The 18,636-nt window shown below is 36.4% G+C and overlaps 1 protein-coding gene and 1 non-coding gene across 14 annotated transcripts in view; one reads left to right on the top strand and one right to left on the bottom strand.

Annotated features, from left to right (window-relative positions):
- Positions 1-18,636, bottom strand: part of NEK10 (NIMA related kinase 10) — a 297,546-nt gene that overhangs the window by 57,276 nt on the left and 221,634 nt on the right. The gene's annotated exons all lie outside the window — the stretch shown is intronic.
- LOC143658113 (U6 spliceosomal RNA) lies at positions 15,338-15,443 on the top strand. Its single transcript, XR_013163137.1, has one exon. It is a non-coding gene; the product is annotated as a U6 spliceosomal RNA (small nuclear RNA).

Genomic DNA, 18,636 nt, shown 5'->3' with positions numbered 1-18,636 from the left:
AGCCTCATCATAATTGTTTACAAGCTTTAGTATGATTTAGGAACCTAAATCTTAGTGCCTTGAATGATTTTCTTATTATACTTAAAATGGAAAATAATCATTTTTGTATTTAAAAAAGAAATAATTATTCAAAAATTTAAATCTAGTATTTTTGCATGCTTTAGTCCTGTTGTCTTTTTAAAAAAGCTCGAACTCTCCCTATGAAATTAGGTGATTTTTACATTTAACAGGACTATATTTTTCCTAAAGTTTTCAGTGTTATCAACATCTCTTGTTTGCCTTGTTCTAAAATTCTGGATTGTTTGATCATTTTGCACATTGGTCTCACATCTTTCACCTTACTGAGGTAGCCTTAAATCACCCCAGGTACAGCCCTCAATAACCTTCAACCCCGTTTTTCGACTGAGACCTAGAGCCAATTTGTTAATAGTTTTTGTGGAATTAAATAAAAACCATCTATGCTCTGATATTATAAGAATCATATATCAATTTAATACAATCCAACAATGACATGTTTTACATCTCCTATATATAAAGCCATTGTAGGTGTGCTGGTTTGAAACTGTTATATAACCCAGAAAAGCCATGTTTTTCTAATCCATTCTTTTGGGGGCAGACTTATTGTTGGGTGGGACATTTTGATTAGGGTGTTTCTACCGAGTTATGACCCACTTAATTCAAGGTGGGTCTTAATTCGTTTACAGGAGTCATTTAAGAGAGAGACACTTTGGAAATCAGAACACAGACTCTAGAGATAGAAAACAGCCTGTGAGATGCTAAACTAAGAGAGAAAATCCAAAATTTCCCCCAGAGAAGCTAAGAGAAGACCTTGGAATCAGAAGCTGAAAGCAACGAACCAGAACCAAGGACCAGTAGACACCAGCCAGTGCCTTCCCAGCTGACAGGGTATGCCAGATGTCAGTGGCCTTTCTTCAGAGTCTAGGGCTCATCTTGCTGATGCCTTAACTAGGACATTTTAATGGCCTTAGAACTGTCAAACAGTAAACTGATAAATACCTTTTGTAAAAGCCAGTCCATTCCTGGTATATCGCATTCTGGCAGCTTTAACAAACTGAGACAGTAGGTATTTGTGCCAGGTTGGAGTGAATATAAGGATTCAAATACAGATAAACATGACTAATAATTCTCTTGCCCAACATTTTATTTTAACCATAGAACTTTTCATATATACATGCAACTCATATGTAGGTTATTAAGCATAACAAAATTGGTATTCATTTACCCATACCTCCACCTAAGAACTAGAATGAAATCAAAATCTTCCCAGCCATCTGAGTTCTATCCCTATCCCTTTCCTTTCTCCACTGCTGCCTACAAAGCCAGCTCTTGGTTGATCCCATTTTTATTTTCTTCCTGACCCATTCCAATCCCAGTTTTACAAGTAAATGAGGGGATGCGGGGCAAGGTGGTGGCACAGTGAGGTGTGGGATTTAGCTCATTCTCCAGAGCAGCTAGTAAAAAGTCAGGAGCTGTACAGAATTGCTGTGGGGAAGGCATCAGTGACTGGACACAGTGTACACCATTATGGAATGGCTGAGATCCCACACAGAACTTTAAGTCTCCCAAGTCACAGAGGCTGGAGCCCCTCCCCCACAGGCATTGTAGGCTGGTTCCCCAAGGGGAAAGGAAACAGATTTTATTAGTAGAAAGGGCTTAGCTCAACCAAGCTCCAGTTGTGGAATGAATTAACAAATTCTAACTATTGAAAACAGACCCCAAGTACAATTAGACCTGGAATGAGCACTAAAGAAACCAGGAGTTTTGGTCCCAGCAGATGGGGTTCAGGGGGGAGGGGGGCTTATGAAAAAAAAAAAAGAAGAGGCTTTTTGAATTGGGCAGCATACACTACTGGAAAAGGGCTGAACCACAAGAAAAGGGGGCACAAAGAGCCTGGTGATACACAGAGCCACATACAACTCAAGCTCTTGATTGGAAAACCTGGGAATGGGGATCTGGGTCTGAAAAGGCTTTTTTTTTTTTAACCTTTGCTTATTAGCTAAAACTTCAAGCACTCTCAGGTTTCAGCACTGTTCCAGGCAAGGGAGAAACTAAGGCATGTCTGAGAGACAAAGTAACTAATCAGATTAAAGGGGTTAATTCCCTAAAGGGCATATCTTCCCCCAAGAAAAGAGGACAGGGCCCAGCTCAAGTGGAGGCCCTCCTTCAGGGAATTCAGGCTCCAGGGGCTGGAAAACAGAAGCAATTAAAGCCCTCCTACTACTGCTGCCTCTTTCTCGACCAAGCTCCTGGCAGAAAGAGTCTCCTGAAATTTAAGGCACTGCATCACTCTATGCTACTAGGAAGCTCCGGGCAGATAAGTGCCACTGTTGGGTAGGACAGGATAAGCACAGAGTCTAGAGGTTTCATAGGAAAGTCTGACAACCTACTGGGTCTCACCCTTAATGAAAACCGATGCTGGCTACTCTCTTCTCCTGAGATGGGGGGGCCTGTCAGGTCTGGAAAAATCTGACTGTGGTCGATAATATCTGAGGAGACCCTACTCAGAAAAAAAAAAAAAAAAGCTCCATATAGGCAGGACAAGAAACAGAAAAACAAGAACTGAAAAATTCTAATCTCTTAACAGAACCTGGGCTACAGGTGTAGAATAAATTGAACTGAATATCAAAGAACAGCTAGAGAACAAGGCCATCCTGCAAGAAAACCCTAGATAAAAGAGTGAAAACAATCTCCAGAATAAACTAATTAAGGAAATCAAATCCTTAGATGCTGGCAGAAAATAATGAGTCACTCTAGGAAAATCGAAGATAGGGCCCCAGAACTTCAAATGAGATACAGGAGTTGCAACAACTAATTCAGGATATTTGAACAGACATGCAAAATCTCATCAAAAAATCAAATCAAGAAGTTGAGGGAGGATATAAAGAAGATACTGGGCAAACATGGAGAAGAACTCAAAACTTTGAAAAAACAAATTGTAGAACTTATAGGAATGAAAGGCACAATAGAAGAGATGAAAAAACAATGGAGACTTACAACAAGAGATTTAAAGAGGCAGAAAAAAAAGATTAATGAACTAGAGGACTGGACATCTGAATCCAACACCTAAAAGAAAATATAGGGAAACTAATGGGAAAATATGAACAGGGTCTCAGGAAATTGAATGACAACATGAAGCACAAGGATATACATGTTGTGGTATCCTTCCAGAAGAAGACAAGGGAAAAGGAACAGAAAGACTAATGGAGGAAACAATCACTGAAAATTTCCCATCTCTTATGAAAGATATAAAATTACAGATCCAAGAAGTGCAGCATACTGCAAACAAAATAGATTCAAACAGACATACTCCAAGACACTTACTATGCAGATTGTAAATGTCAAAAACAGAGAGAATTTTGAAGGCATCAAGAGAACCTCAAGAGAAAAGCAATACATTACATTCAAGGGAAGTTCAAGAAGACTATTGTGGATTTCTTAGCAGAAACCATAGAGGCAAGAAGGCAGTGGCATTATCTATTTAAGATTCTGAAAGAGAAAAACTGCCAGCCAAGAATTCTACACCCAGCAAAACTTTCCTTCAAAAACAAGGGGGTGGGTTAAAATATTTTCAGATAGTCACGGAGAGAAATTGTGACTAAGACACAAACTTGACCAGAAATACTAAAGAGAGCACCACAGGCAGATAAGAAAAGACAGAATAGAAGTCTAGAGAAAAGTGCAGAAATGAAGATTATCAATAAAGGTTAAAAAAAGGAAAAAAATAGGTAAGACATATAAAATCTAAAAGACAAAATGGTAGAAGAAAAGAACTGCCTTTACAATAATAATATTAAATTAAATAGATTAAACTTTCCAATCAAAAGGCAAAGACTTGCAGATGGATTTAAAAAACAGGATCCATCTATATGCTGTGTACAGGAAACTAACTCTAGACTCAAGGACAAAAATAGTTTGAAAGTGATAGGTTGGGAAAACATATTTCATGCAAACAACAATCAGAAAAGAGCAGGAATAGTTATACTAATATATGACAAAGCACACTTCAAATGTGAAACAATTAAAAGAGACAAAGAAGGACTCTATCTATTAATAAAAGGAACAATTCAACAAGAAGACATAACAATCATAAAAATTTATGCACCAAGCCAGAGTGCTCCAAAATACATGAGGCAAACACTGACAACACTGAAGGGAGAAGTAGACACCTCTACCATGATAGCTGGAGACTTCAATTCCCTGCTTTCATCAATAGATAGAACATCTAGACAGAGGATCAATAAGGAAGCAGATTTTGAATAATATGATAGATGAACTAGATTTAACAGATATTTACAGAACATTATACCCCACAATAGCAGGATACACATATGCTGGGTCACAAAGCAAATCTCAATAAATTTTAAAAGATTGAAATCATACAAAACACTCTCTCAGATCATAATGGAATGAAGTTGGAAATCAACAGTAGGTAGAGGGCCAGAAAATTCACAGATATATGGAGACTAAACAACACACTCTTACACAACCAGTAGGTCAAGGAAGAAATTACAAGAGAAACCAGTAAATATCTCAATGAAAATGAAAATGAAAACACAATATATCAAAATTTATGTGATGCAGCAAAGGCAATGATAAGAGGGAAATTTATTGCCTTAAATGCCTATATTAAAAAAAAGAAGAAAGAACAAATATCATGTGGAAGAACTAGAGAAAGAACAGCAAACTAACCTCAAAGCAAACAAACAGAGAGAAATCATGAAGATCAGGGCAGAAATAAATGAAATTGAGAATATGAAAATAATAGAGAAAATTAACAGAACTAGAAGTTGGTTCTTTGAGAAAATTAATAAAATTGATAAACCCTTAGCTAGGTTGACAACAACAAAGAAAAGTAGGGTGCAGGGTAGTTCGGTGGAAGAATGCGGGAGACATGGATTTGATTCCCAGACCATGCACCCACCCTCCCAAAAAAAAGAGAGAGGTTGCAAATAAACACAATTAGCAAATAAACACATAACCACTGACCCCAGAAATAAAAGATGTAATGAAAGGATATTATGAGCAACTATATGAGGTAATGTAGTGAAATGGACAACTTCCTGGAAAGGCATGAGCAACCAACACCAACTCAAGAAGAAAGAGATGACCTCAATAAACCAGTCACAGTAAAGTAATCAAGATGCTCCCCCCACCAAAAAACATAAATAAATAAAGGAGCTCCCCAAAAAGAAAAGTTCAGGACCAGATGGTTTCACATGTGAGTTCTTTTGAGCATTCAAGAGAGAATTAATACCAATCTTGCTCAAATTCTTCAAAAAAATTGAAGAGGAGGAAAAACTACCTGTTATGGTCAGGTTCATGTGTCAGCTTGGCCAGATGGCGGTGCCTGGTTGTCTGGTCGGGCAAGCACCAGCCTGTCTGTTGCTATGAGGATATTTCATGGACTTAAATCATGACCACACTGGTGGTATCCACAGCTGATAGCATTTGCAATCATCTAAGGGGAGTGTCTTCTGCAATGAGCGATGCTTTTTCTAATCATCAGAAGGCTTTTAAAGAGAACTCAGAAGAAACAATCACTCTTCCTAATTCAGCCAGCCAGCCTCTCCTGAGAGTTCATTGAGGACCTTCATTGTAGCTGCCATCTTGTGGCCTGCAGTCAAGCCAAACCACCTGGGACAGAGCAGCCTTGTCAATAAACGGTGTTTGGAGAACTGGCTATTCATATGCAAAAGAATGAAAGAGGATCCATATCTCACACCCTATACGAAAACTAATTCAAAATGGATCAATGTCCTAAACATTAGAGCTAAGACCATAAAACTTATAGATGAAAATGTGGGGAAAAATCTTATAAATCTTGTAATAGTAGGTGGTTTCCTAGACCTTACACCCAAAGCATGAACACTGAAAAAAAGAAATAGATAAATGGGATCTCCTCAAATTTAAACACTTATGTGCATCAAAGAACTTTGTCAGGAAAGTAAAAAGACAGCCTATGCAATTTGGAAACCACCTATCAGATAAGGGTTTAGTATCTAAATACATAAAGAGATTCTTTAACTCAACAACAAAAAAGACAAAAAATCCAATTTAAAAATGGGCAAAAGAGATGAACAGACATTTCTCAGAAGAGAAAATGCATATGGCTAAAAGGCACATGAAAAGATACTCAACTTCACTGGTTATTAGGGAAATGCAAATTAAAATCACAATGAGAAAACATCTCATACCCACTAGAATGGCCATTATAAAAAAAAAAAACAGAAAACAAAAAGTCTGGAGAGGATGTGGAGAAAAAAGAGGCACTGATGGTGGGAATGTAAAATGGTACAATTGCTCTAGAAGGCAGTTTGGTGGCTTCCCAGGAAGCTAAGTATAGAATTACCATATCATCAGCAATCCCATTACTACGTGTATATTCAAAGAAACTGAAGGCAGAACACAGACAGACATTTGCACACCAATGTTTATAGCGGCATTATTTATGATTACCAAGAGATGGAAACCACCCAAATGTCTATCAAAAGACAAGTGACTAGTGGCAAATGTATACATGGACTATTACACTACTGTAAGAGAATAAAGTTATGAGGCATGTAACAACATGGATGAAACTTGAGGATGTTATGCTGAGTGAAATTAGCCAGAAACAAAAGGATACATACTGTTTCGTTTCACTAATATAAACTGACATTAATGAGTGAATTTGGTACTGAAGGAATTCAGATGGTGCAACAGGTTATGTGTAATAATTTAAAAGTGGATAGCAAATGTGATTGTAGCACATTAATATAAGTACACTGAATGAAGCTGAAAGTGAGTATATTTGAGGCAGAATTGCTGAGGGCTCATGTGAAACCAGAAGGAACGATAGAGGATAAAGAATGAGACAGTATAACTTAGGATTACCTAAAGTGGACAACAAGGTACAAATATAAATGTAAAAATATAAAAGTTAAATGTAAAATATAAAAATTTAATGTACAAATTAAAAATTAAATGTACAAATATAAAATGCTCTTGCATGAGGAAGAACAAATGAATATCAACATTGCAAGATGTCAAAAATGGGATGGTATACAGGAAAAAGTACAGTCAATGCAAACTAGGGTCTAAAGTTAACAGTAGCATTTAATATGCTTCCACTGAATGTTACAAAGGCATTATGCCAAAACTAAATGTCAACAATCAGGGTGTATTGGGGGAGGGGTATGGATTTTTTGAGGAAGAAAAGGAAATGTCTTTATATAGATTGTGGTGGCAAAGGCATGTCTATCTACTTAGATTAGATTGTATGATGTGCAAACAAAGCTGCTTAAAAATGAATAAAGAGAGACAAGTGCTGGAGAAGATGTGGAGAAAGAGATGTACCTATTCACTGTTGATAGGGAGGCTGAGAGGTACAAGCCCTTGGAAGGCAGTGTGGTGGTTCCACAGGAGGCTAGGGGTGGAGTTACCATATGATCCTGAAACCCCATTGCTAGGTATATGCCTGGAAGAACTGAGAGTAGGGACCCTAATGGACATTTGCACATTGGGGTTTATGGCAGAAGCGTTCCCAATTCACAATGGATGGAGGTGATCTAAGGGTACAGATTGAGGGAAGGAAAGAGTAACTGTGGTGTATACATACAGGGGACTACTGAGTATCACAAGAAGAAATGACATTGTGAGGAATGCAACTAGGTGAATGAATCTTAAAGACTGTATGTTGAATGAAATGGTAGAAACAAAAAGACAAATATTATCAAGCCTCACTCATATGGACAAATTATAATGTACAAACTTGGAGAACTGAAGTCAAGAGCATGGGTTATCAGGTTGGGGTCTATTGTAATGGGACCGAGACTGTAAGCTCTTAGAGCAATCACATATATTCAGGAGTTGTAACTGATATTTCTAAATTCTGATATACTGAGCCATTTCTATATAAAACCTAGTCGTTCTCAGATACTTCAGGTATTTTTGTCACACTGAGACTCAGAATTAGAGCTCTGAAGCTATGAAGGTCAGCACTACTCCATACAGCAACTATTACAAAAGTTGAAAAAGTGAGCAGACTTTAACTAGAAATATGAATGAAGCTGATCTGGATAGGACTAAGGTAAATCACAATACAGGGTAAAGGATGATATGGTCCATATTTTAAAACTTCAACTTCTGTGTGAGACCAAAGGGATGGATGTTTATTTGGTACAAAATTTATATTTTGGGTAGTGCAGTACCTAATTTAATTTATACAGTTTTGTTTAGTTGAATACCATAAGTACATGGAATCTTGAATAGGGTGTGAGATCCTGTTGGTTTGTACAGGTTAGTATGATGCCCAATATATCCCAGAGTAATCTGAATAGTGAATAAAAAAGTATTTTCAAAGTCCCTTTGAGGGACTGGGGAGAAGGGGGAAAATATTCAACTTCTCCATTTGGGGAATTCCTGATATTCTCATAAGCAGTAATGACAACCAAATCAGTAAGCTGAGCCTTCAATGTTGGGGTTCACCCCTGTGAAACATATTCCTGAAAAGAAGAAGCAAAGCCTAAATTATAATTAGGTCTAAGAGTCACTCCCAGAGAACCTCTTTTGTTGCTCAGATGTAGATTCTCTCTTTAAACCAATTCAATAGGTGAAATCGCTGCCCTACCCTGTATGTGAGACATGACTCCTAGCAAGGGTGGGACAGAACTTCAGGGACCCAGCATCAAGGGACTGAGAAAGCCTTCTTGACCAAAAGGGGGAAAAGAGAAATGAGACAACATAAAGGTTCAATGGTCGAGAGATTTCAGAGTTGAGGAGTTATCCTGAAGGTTATTCTTATGTGTTATACAGATACCCCTTTTTAGTTAATGGTGTATTGGAGTGGCTGGAGGGAAGTACCTAAAACTGCTGAGCTGTGTTCCAGTTGCCTTGATTCTTGAAGATGACTGTATAAAGATATAGCTTTTACAATGTGATGGTGTGATTATGAAAATCTTGTGTCTGGTACTCCTTTTATCTAGCATATGGACAGATGAGTAAAAACATAAGGACAAAAAATAGGTAAATAATGTGTGGGAGGGGATAAAGGATAAAAAGTTAACTAAATTGAAATACTCATGGTCAAAGTGAGGAAGGGGCAAGGGGTATGAGATGTATGAGTTTTTTCTTGTTTTTAAATTTCTTTTTCTGGAACATTTCTGCAAATGTTCTAAAAACTATCATGGTGATGATATTGTGAGCCACTGATTGTACACCATGTATAGAGTGTATGTGTGTGAAGATTCCGCAACAAAAATATTTTTAAAATAAAAAAATTTTTTTTATGTAAATGAAAGTTGAAAGCCTTGTATACTCCCCGTAGCCCTGGAACAAGGGGTATGTTTAAAAGGAAGAAAAGGGATGGCCTCTGCTCAAAAAGGGGCATAATCCTCACACTGCACATGCCTGGAGGGGGCAGTCTCAGGGTTGAGCTGAGGTGCAAAGCCCCATCTCCCAACTCTTAGACCGCGCCCTAGCAAATGCCTTCTGAACAACCTTGTCCCTTGGCCTTCTAGATGAAACTAGAGCTGAGTGATAGAAATATAATACAAGCCAGAAGCTTAATTTTCAATCTTCTACTAGCCACAATTTAAAAAAAAAGGAAAAAGAAAAAGTTGAAATTAATTTTAATTTTAATGATATCTTTAATTTAACCCAATATATCCAAAATATTATCCTTTTAACATGTATTCAATATAAAAATTATTGTGGCATTTTTATATCTAATGTTTAAAATATTCATTTTAATTACAAGTTTTAAATTTACATATAATTGCATTAAATTTTAATTATAATCAATGAAATATTAAATGGAATTTAAGATTCAATTTCTCAATCATACTAGCCACATTTCAGCTGCTCAACATCCACATGAGGCAAAAGGCTACCATATTGGACAGAGCAGACCAGAACCTTCTTGAGAAGACATTGATCACTGCCTTCATAAATACCACATCATGGCTGAGGTTAACAGTCATGCCATGTAGCCGCTAAATCTCTGATGCCAAATCTTAAAAGGTGAGTAATAAAAATGAATTGTGGAAAACTTTCATTCATAGTTTTATGGCTGCTCTTGATAAGCTGCTAGCCCCTCATGTGAGAGAGCCACACACATGAGTTAATTAGATGATACTCCAGTTGCTCTGAAGAATCCAACATCTCAAACATTTTTCTGTAGTAAACAATAATATATATGGTATGTACTAGTTGTATATGTGAAATAGATCACCCTGACAGCACTGAGTTGCTGCCAACTTTACTACTTGTAAATTCCTTTTTGAGGAACTTAAGGAAGTCTAAAAATAACCATCATATTTGTTCATTCATTCATTCATTCAACATATCTTAATTAAGTGCCCATTATATGTAAACATTGTGCAAGTTACTGGAAATGAAGGGGTAAGAAGAGACAGCCCATATGAACTTAGATTTTACAAGATTGCACAGACATAGCAGAAAAAAAGTTTTCATTTCTTTCAAAATTATATAACTATTCACAAGAAAAAACAGTTATCCATAATTTCAAAATAGAATAGACTGTGACTAGCAGTGCTAACTTTTAACTATGCAATTGTTGGATCCGCAGATGGACAAAAGATTGAAATTATGCAGAAGTCCAAGGGAGGTCTGCCTCTAGATTAACCTACAGTGAATGTTTATGTCCAGTAGACATTATGGCAGCAGAGGATGGTGTTTCCATGATAGAGCCAGCTGGAAAATACACAGAAGTGGCTTAACACAAAAGAGAACATTCCAGAAATGTCTTCCATGGAAGGGCTTGACATATTGAAGCTAGTCTACTCTGAAGATTTTGAAGCAGGCTGACTGAGACAGAATTTCAGAGAAAGGGAAGGCTGAAAGGTACTGAAAGGTAATCACTCCAACTATCTTCAGATCTGCAGCAACCCCATCTGAATCTCACAAGCAGAAAAAGAAATTAAAATGCTGAAAATGAGTGAGTGTTAGCCTACAACTTCCATCTCAGGAAAGGTGGGAAATGTAGATAATTAGCTTTGAAATTTTTTAAATTAACTTTCCCTTGAATTAATTCAAGCCTGGGTGAATTATTTGGATAACTATTTTGTCAGGACACTCCAACCATGAAGGAGATGAAGTTCCAGATTTTTACTACACCCAAGAATTTCTTTAACTATCTCTCTGAATCAAGGAAAATTTTCACATACATTTGTTTAAGTCCATCAAATTATTTAATTGTGAATAGTGACCAATACTATCTGATGTTGATAAAAATATTTAGCTTCATGAAATGAGAGGCTTAGCTTAAAATACCAAGATGATGCTTTCTAATGCCACCATAACCATATCATCTGAGTTAACTAGCATTTTACAGCTGAAAGTCTCTTTAAGTAACATTCATAAACATGTCCTGTGTGAATAAGCGACATTACAAGGGTTGAGTTCTCATATTCAATGAGGGTTTTTCTTCTATCTTTAACATTAATGCAGTGAATAAAACTGCAAGAAAGTGGGACAATGGACCTGTGGTTCTCCACTCATAACCCAATAACAGCAAGAAATAAATGAGCAATAAACCAGGAAAAGTGTAGAACTGTCATAGAGGAGGAATAAAGTGGCTTTACTAATATGATTTTTAGCATGCTTGCAGGATTGTGACATCGGCAGGTTGATTCTGGCAGGTAGTGATCAAACAGTATTTATTCAGATTAAGTAAAACTAGATGTAGAATATGAAAAAGATGGGGGAAGAATAGCTACAAATAAAAAATAACAAGAATTCTGCTAAAAGAAGGCAGGATCTGTAGATCCTGAGATTATACTAAAGACTTTCTGGTCACATCTGTGATGCTGGTTGGTCACAGACGTCTACAGACATCTTTATATACAAAGATTAGAGTCACGCAAATGTCACATAGATACAATATGCATAAAATGATTTGTCAAATAAGCTGTGACCCACAGGCACCTCTGATACCACAAACCAACCTGCCAATTACACCTTGTTGTCTTGGCAACAAGATGCAAGCAGGCATGGAGAATTCCTGTTATGTGAACAACAGAATAGTAAATTTAAAAACAACATTTTTTATAATGGGCTTTAAGCTGTGACTATGGCTTGCCAAGTCTATAGACAAGATTTCAGTGCTATTAAAATGAGAAGTATAGGGTGGTGCAATGGTGGCTCAGCAGGCAGAATTCTCACCTGCCATCCCGGAGACCCGGGTTCAATTCCCAGTGCCTGCCCATGCCAAAAAAAAAAAAGAAAAGAAAATGAGAGGTATAGAATTTATACAAAGATGCAGTTGTTCATCTAACAAGTATTTGTGGACTGACACTTATCTGAATACTTTGTGCCCCAGGGAATGCAAAATGAACTAGGCAGCACCTGGCACATGCCTGCACATAGTAATAAATATCTATCAATCAAATTAAGGAATGAATATTCTTAAGAAGGTCATAATTCAATCACTAAAGCTCACTAGGATCTGAGGATATGTGTTAGTTAAAGATAATGAACCATTAACAGGGAAGTGAATTAGAACATTCAAATATAAAGGATAATATATTTCTAAGTTGAACTAAAATACTATGACTAGCTGGATTAGAAATGTCGATGTATATTCTGAGCGAGCCTATAGATAGAAACTAGTAAAAGTCAAGCCCATTCTTAATTCTTTCTTAGTAAGAAGTAAAGGAGGAAATAGACTTTAGATCAAATTTCAAAATGAATAAAGTTAGAAATTTCAAAGAAAGTTGTAATTAATGAATTTTAATTGTTTTTTCCTGACACACACTAACCCAGCTTTTGACTAAAACCCTCAATGTATACAAAACATCAGACATTAACAACACATTTATTTGAAAATATAGTCTGCAACAGGTTATTTCATTTGATTATTTTGAAGTACATAATATTTTGTGTTTGTGAAAAGTTAATTCCATTTTCCTCTTACTCTTTATGGTTTGAGAGATGTGCACTCTGAACTATAAGAAAAGATGATCCCACAAACACTATTATTCACTTCAATAGATCTCAATATTCACCTGGAGTACAAATGTCTGACATTGTACAAATGGTACAATTAAAAAATCTGCAAAACAGTTTGGCAGTTTCTTAAAAAGTTAAGCAGACACCTACTATATGATCCAACAATTTCACTCTTAAGCATTTACTCAAGAGAGAAAAATACATACGCACATATAAAAATATGTAGAAATGTTCAGACCAGCTTTATTTGTAAAAACCAAATACTGGAAACAAATCTCATCAATGAATAAATAGAAAAACAGCGTTGCAACCACAGAATGGAATACCACTCAGCAATTAAAAGGAATAAATTATTGATATACAAAACAACATGGATGGATCTCAAAATAATTATGCTGCATGAAAGAAACCAACTATTAGTATGTACTACATAATTTCATGTACTAAAATTCTTTAAAATGCAAATGAATCTATAGTGCAGAAAGAAAATCAGTGATTGCCGGGGTAGGGGTATGCAGGGCAGAAGCATGAGGCACCAAAGAACACAAGGAAACTTTTGGATACATATGTCCACAATCTTGATTGAGGTTTCATGGGTGAAATAGATATTCAAAACTATCATACTGCACACTTATATATAAACATTTTCTTGTGTCATCTATACCTGAATAATACTGTTAAAAAACAAATTCTCACATTCACATTCAAGAAACATTAACATCATGTGATCTGTGTACACTCATTAAAAGCAACATGTAGAAAAATATACCATAGAGGTCAATTTTCATCTGCTTTTTGTTACTTACTAGATGGAGCTTAAATGTAAGTCAGATCTGGTTATCTCATCTCATCTAGTCTCTCCTACATCATTAGAAGACTTAGCTAGTTAGCCCTCAGTAGAGTTTAAGTGCTAATGGTTAAAGCAGTCATGCTGAACATTCAGATTCATAAACATCTGTATGTATAGTTGGTTCCAAGTGGCACTTCTATTCATGACTTCAGTTACATGCAAAGAACTGAGATGTAAAATCTAATCCCTAATCTAATATATCAAAAGCCTGACTATGGAAAATTATGCTGGCCATTTGACTAAGATGGTAGCATAAGATGCTCCAGAGTACCATGATCTTTGAACAACCAGACAAACCTGGAGAGACATCTTCCTAAAAATTCTATAAAAGTTAAAGTATTGCAGACACTCGGTGAGGACCAAATCAAGAAAACACAGCTTTAAAAATGATATGAGAAGCATATAACACCTTTGCTGGTTGCTCCCCCTGCCCCTCCCTGGCTTGGTATGGAGCCAGTCTATGCTTCCATATTGGGTTCCTGGTCCTGTTTAGAAGGGAGCAAAGTAACTCCTATGCATATACTTGGATGCCTGTATGTCCATACCAATACACAAGTTGCAGTCTGAAACACTGAACTAGGAAACTCATCTCAGCCTGGCCCTCCCAGAACTTCCCTGCAGGAGGAAGAAATTTGCAGACAACAGAAGTATAAGAAAAAATTGAATCAAAATGGTTTGAGGCAAAGGATTACCTGCTTTAAATCATACAACAGAGCACAATGGATGAGGAGAAAGTCTATTTCATAGGAAGAAAAAGAACATTCAAATTCCTATAAATGGGAGAATATCTAAGGCCAGGAGCAACCACAAGCCAAGGATGACTCAGACTCAGAAAAGATGGAGAGGACCCCACACTGCACATTTGCCCTGGGCTTGTTTTGAGAAGAGAGCTAAATTCTGAAGGAGAGCACCAGCAAATACAGACCCAATTAGCAAGAATTGTGAAAGGTGTTTTTTTTATTCTGTATGTTATTGTTAGCTACTGGCCCTCAAGAAAATCTGTCATCTCACTAGATAGGTACAAACATAAGGAACAACTTGAGGACTAAACAGCAAAGTTAACCCTAAAGTTAAAATGTACAGTGTACAACAAAATATTTCAAGACAAACAATGATGCCAAATTAGGAACAGGAAATAATGCCAAATTCAAAGGAATAAGATAAAAATTGAGAAACTGTTAATGAAAAGCAGACGTTGAACATATCTGACAAAAACTTTAAAAAAAAAGATCTTCTACATGTTCAAGCAATAAAGGAAAACAGAGAAATAATTAAAGGATACTAGGAAAACAATGAAGGATCAATACAAGAATCTCAATAAAGAGGTAGAAATTTTAAAAAGGAAACAAACAGAAATATTGCTGTTGAAAACCACAGTAACTAAAATTAAAAATTCCCTAATGGGCTTCAGTACCACAATGGAGCAGGTAGAAGAAAGAATCAGAGAACTCAAAGAAAGAATTAAAATCATTTAGGCAGTGAAGCAGAAAGAAAAAAGAATCTTTAAAAGTGAACACAGTGCTCGCTTTGGCAGCACAAATACTAAAATTGGGACAATACAGAGAAGATTAGCATGCCCCTCCGCAAGGATAACACGCAAATTCGTGACGCATTCCATATTTTTAGGACTAGAGGAGGGCACAGAATTGAAGAGTACTGGTAAGGGTAATTTTAAAGGATAAAAAGAGAAAGTGAGAAAAGAATATATAGATTTCACAAATAAAATAAAAAAGATAAAATGGTAGATTCAAGAAATGCCTTTTCAGTAATAACTTTGAATGTTAATGGACTAAACTTACCAATTAAAAGATACAGATTGGTAAAATGGATTAAGAAACATAATATAGCTATATGCTGTTTACAAGAGACTCATCCTAGACTCAAGGATACAAATAGATTGAAAGTGAAAGGATAGAGAAAGATTTTCCACTCAAGTTATAACCAAAAGCAGGAGTAGCTATACTAACATCAGACAAAATAGACTTTAAATGTAAAGACATCATTTAAGACAAAGAAGGACACTACTAATTAAAGAGTCAGTTCACCAAGAAGATATAACAATCATAAATGTTTATGCTCCCAATCAAGGAGCTCCAAAGTACAGGAGACAGACATTGGCAAAACTGAAGGGAGTAATAGATGTTTCAACAATAATAGAAGGAGACTTCAATCCACACTCTCCTCTATAGATAGAACAATCAGACAGAATATCAAGAAGGAAATAGAGAAGTTAAATAATCTGATAAATGAATTAGACCTAACAGATATATATATAGATCATCATACCCCAAAACACAAGGATATACATTCTATCCTTTAGATAGAATATATATCTATTTAGTGATATACATTCACAAGGATATACTAGAGAACATTCTTCTCTAGTGCTCATGGAAGAGTCTTCAATATAGATCATATGCAGGGGCACAAAACAGGTCTTCATAAATTTAAGAACACTGAAATTATTCAAAGTACTTTCTTTGATCACAATGGGATGAAGCTGGATTTCAATAATTACCAAAAAATGAGAACTTTCACAAATATATGGAAATTAAAAACACATTCAAACAACCAGTGGGTCACAGAAGAAGTTTTTAGAGAAATCACTAGCTATGTGGAGATGAATGAAAATGAGAATACAACTTATCAGAACTTATGGGATGTGGCAAAGACTGTGCTGACAGGGAAATTTATTGCCCTAAATGCCTATATTAAAAAACAAGAATGAGCAAAAATTGAGGACTTACCACTACACCTAGAGGAACTTGAGAAAGAACAGCAAACTAACTCCAAAGAATATAAAGGAAGAGAAATAACAAAGATTAAAGCAGAGTTAAATGAATGGGAGAACAAAAGAACAATAGGATCAATAAAACCAAAAGTTGGTTCTTTGAGAAAATCAATAAAATTGATGGGACACTAGCAAGACTGACAAAGAAAAAAAGGAGGATGCAAATAAACAAAATAAGAAATGAGAAGAGGTGCATTACCACTGACCCTGAAGAAATAAAAGAAATCACAAGAGAATACTATGAACAACTATACACCAACAAACTAGATAACTTAGATGAAACAGACGAATCCTGAAACACACAAACAAGCAACACTGACTTAGGAAGAAACAGAAGATCACAACAAACCAATCACAGGTAAAGAGAGTCAATCAGTCATCAAAAATATTCATTACAAGGAAAGCCCAGGGCCAGATGGCTTTACAGGGGAATTCTATCAAACATTCCAAAAAGAACTAACATCAATCCTGCTCAAACTTTTCCAAAAAATTGAGGAACAAGGAACTCTACTTAACACATTTTATGAAGCTAATATCATTTTAATACGAAAACTGGCTAAAGATGCTATAAGAAAGGAAAACTACAGGCCAATCTCCCTAATGAACATAGATGTAAAAATTCTCAACAACGTATGAGCAAATTAAATGCAACAACATATTAAAAGAATTATATACCATGACTAAGTGGGGTTTATACCAGGAATGCAAGGATGGTTCAACACAAGAAAATTAATTAATGTAATACAGCACATTAACAAATCGAAAGGGAAAAATCACATGATCATCTTGATTGATGCTGAAAAAGCATTCAACATAATTCAACATATTTTTTCTGATAAAAACACTTCAAAATATACAACTGGTATTAGTTGGGGTTCTCTAGAGAAACACAACCAACAGGGAACACTCGTAAATATAAAATTTATAAAAGTGTCTCATGTGACCGTGGGAATGCAGAGTCCAAAAATCTGCAGGGCAGGCTGTGAAGCTGACGACTCCGATGGAGGGTCTGGATGAACTCCACAGGAAAGGCTCACCAGCTGAAGCAGGAATAGCACCTGTCTCTCCTGAATCCTCCTTAAAAGGCTCCCCGCATTTAGATTAAGCATCATTCATTGCAGAAGACACTTCCCTTTGGCTGATTACAAATGGAATCAGCTGTGGATGCAGCTGATGTGATCATGACCTAATTCTATGAAATGTCCTCATTGCAACAGACAGACCAGCACTTGCCCAACCAAACAGGTACCACAACTTGGCCAAGTTGACACATGTCCCTCACCATGACAGTCCACCCCTTGTCAACTTGGCAGCTATACATATCACCTTAAACCATACCTAATTTCTAAATAAAAACAATAGAACACACATTTTCTCTTTTACCTAACAATACTCAACTGTCCTGCATATAAGTGGAAACACATTAAATCTCTCCAGAATAGGGCACAAATCCTTGGGGAACATTCATTCTTAAACTTGATAACTTACAACTTAAACAGTATAACATGAACAAAACAGCATTACAGTCCTCATTTCTGTAACTGATCACATGGTCGAAGTTCATATTTATCACTACCTTCTTCCACTACCCATTCCATGTTCCCTTTACCGTCAGCAAGCACTTCATCTGGCCATGGTTCTTTGCCTGGTGGGGTGACCCAAACCTTCATTCCTGAAGTTTCAGAGCCATTGGTAGACCTGCCTAGATTGTGTTGTGGCAGTTTTCCATTGATTTTACTCACAGGGCATGGTAGTACTAAAAGATGCCCTAGGGGATCTCCTATATTCCAAGAAAACTCTTCTTTACCTCCATTTTGTAGCTGCAGTCCTACTTTCTCATGATAGTCAGTGTCAATTACCCCAGACAATAATGTAATCCCCTTCTTGGTTAGTTGATCTAGTGGTATAAACAGTCCAAAGTGATCAGGTGGCAGTCTTAACTTCCAGTTCAGTGGAATCATTGTTGTTTTTCCTGGAGGAAGCACTCCCTGTTTTGGAACTAAAACCTGTAGATCAGCAGAGCTCA

This window comes from Tamandua tetradactyla, chromosome 15 (genome assembly GCF_023851605.1).
Source record: "Tamandua tetradactyla isolate mTamTet1 chromosome 15, mTamTet1.pri, whole genome shotgun sequence".
NCBI lineage: Eukaryota > Metazoa > Chordata > Mammalia > Pilosa > Myrmecophagidae > Tamandua > Tamandua tetradactyla.
Note: the sequence above shows the minus strand (reverse complement) of the source record. Positions and strands in the feature narration are given on the sequence as shown.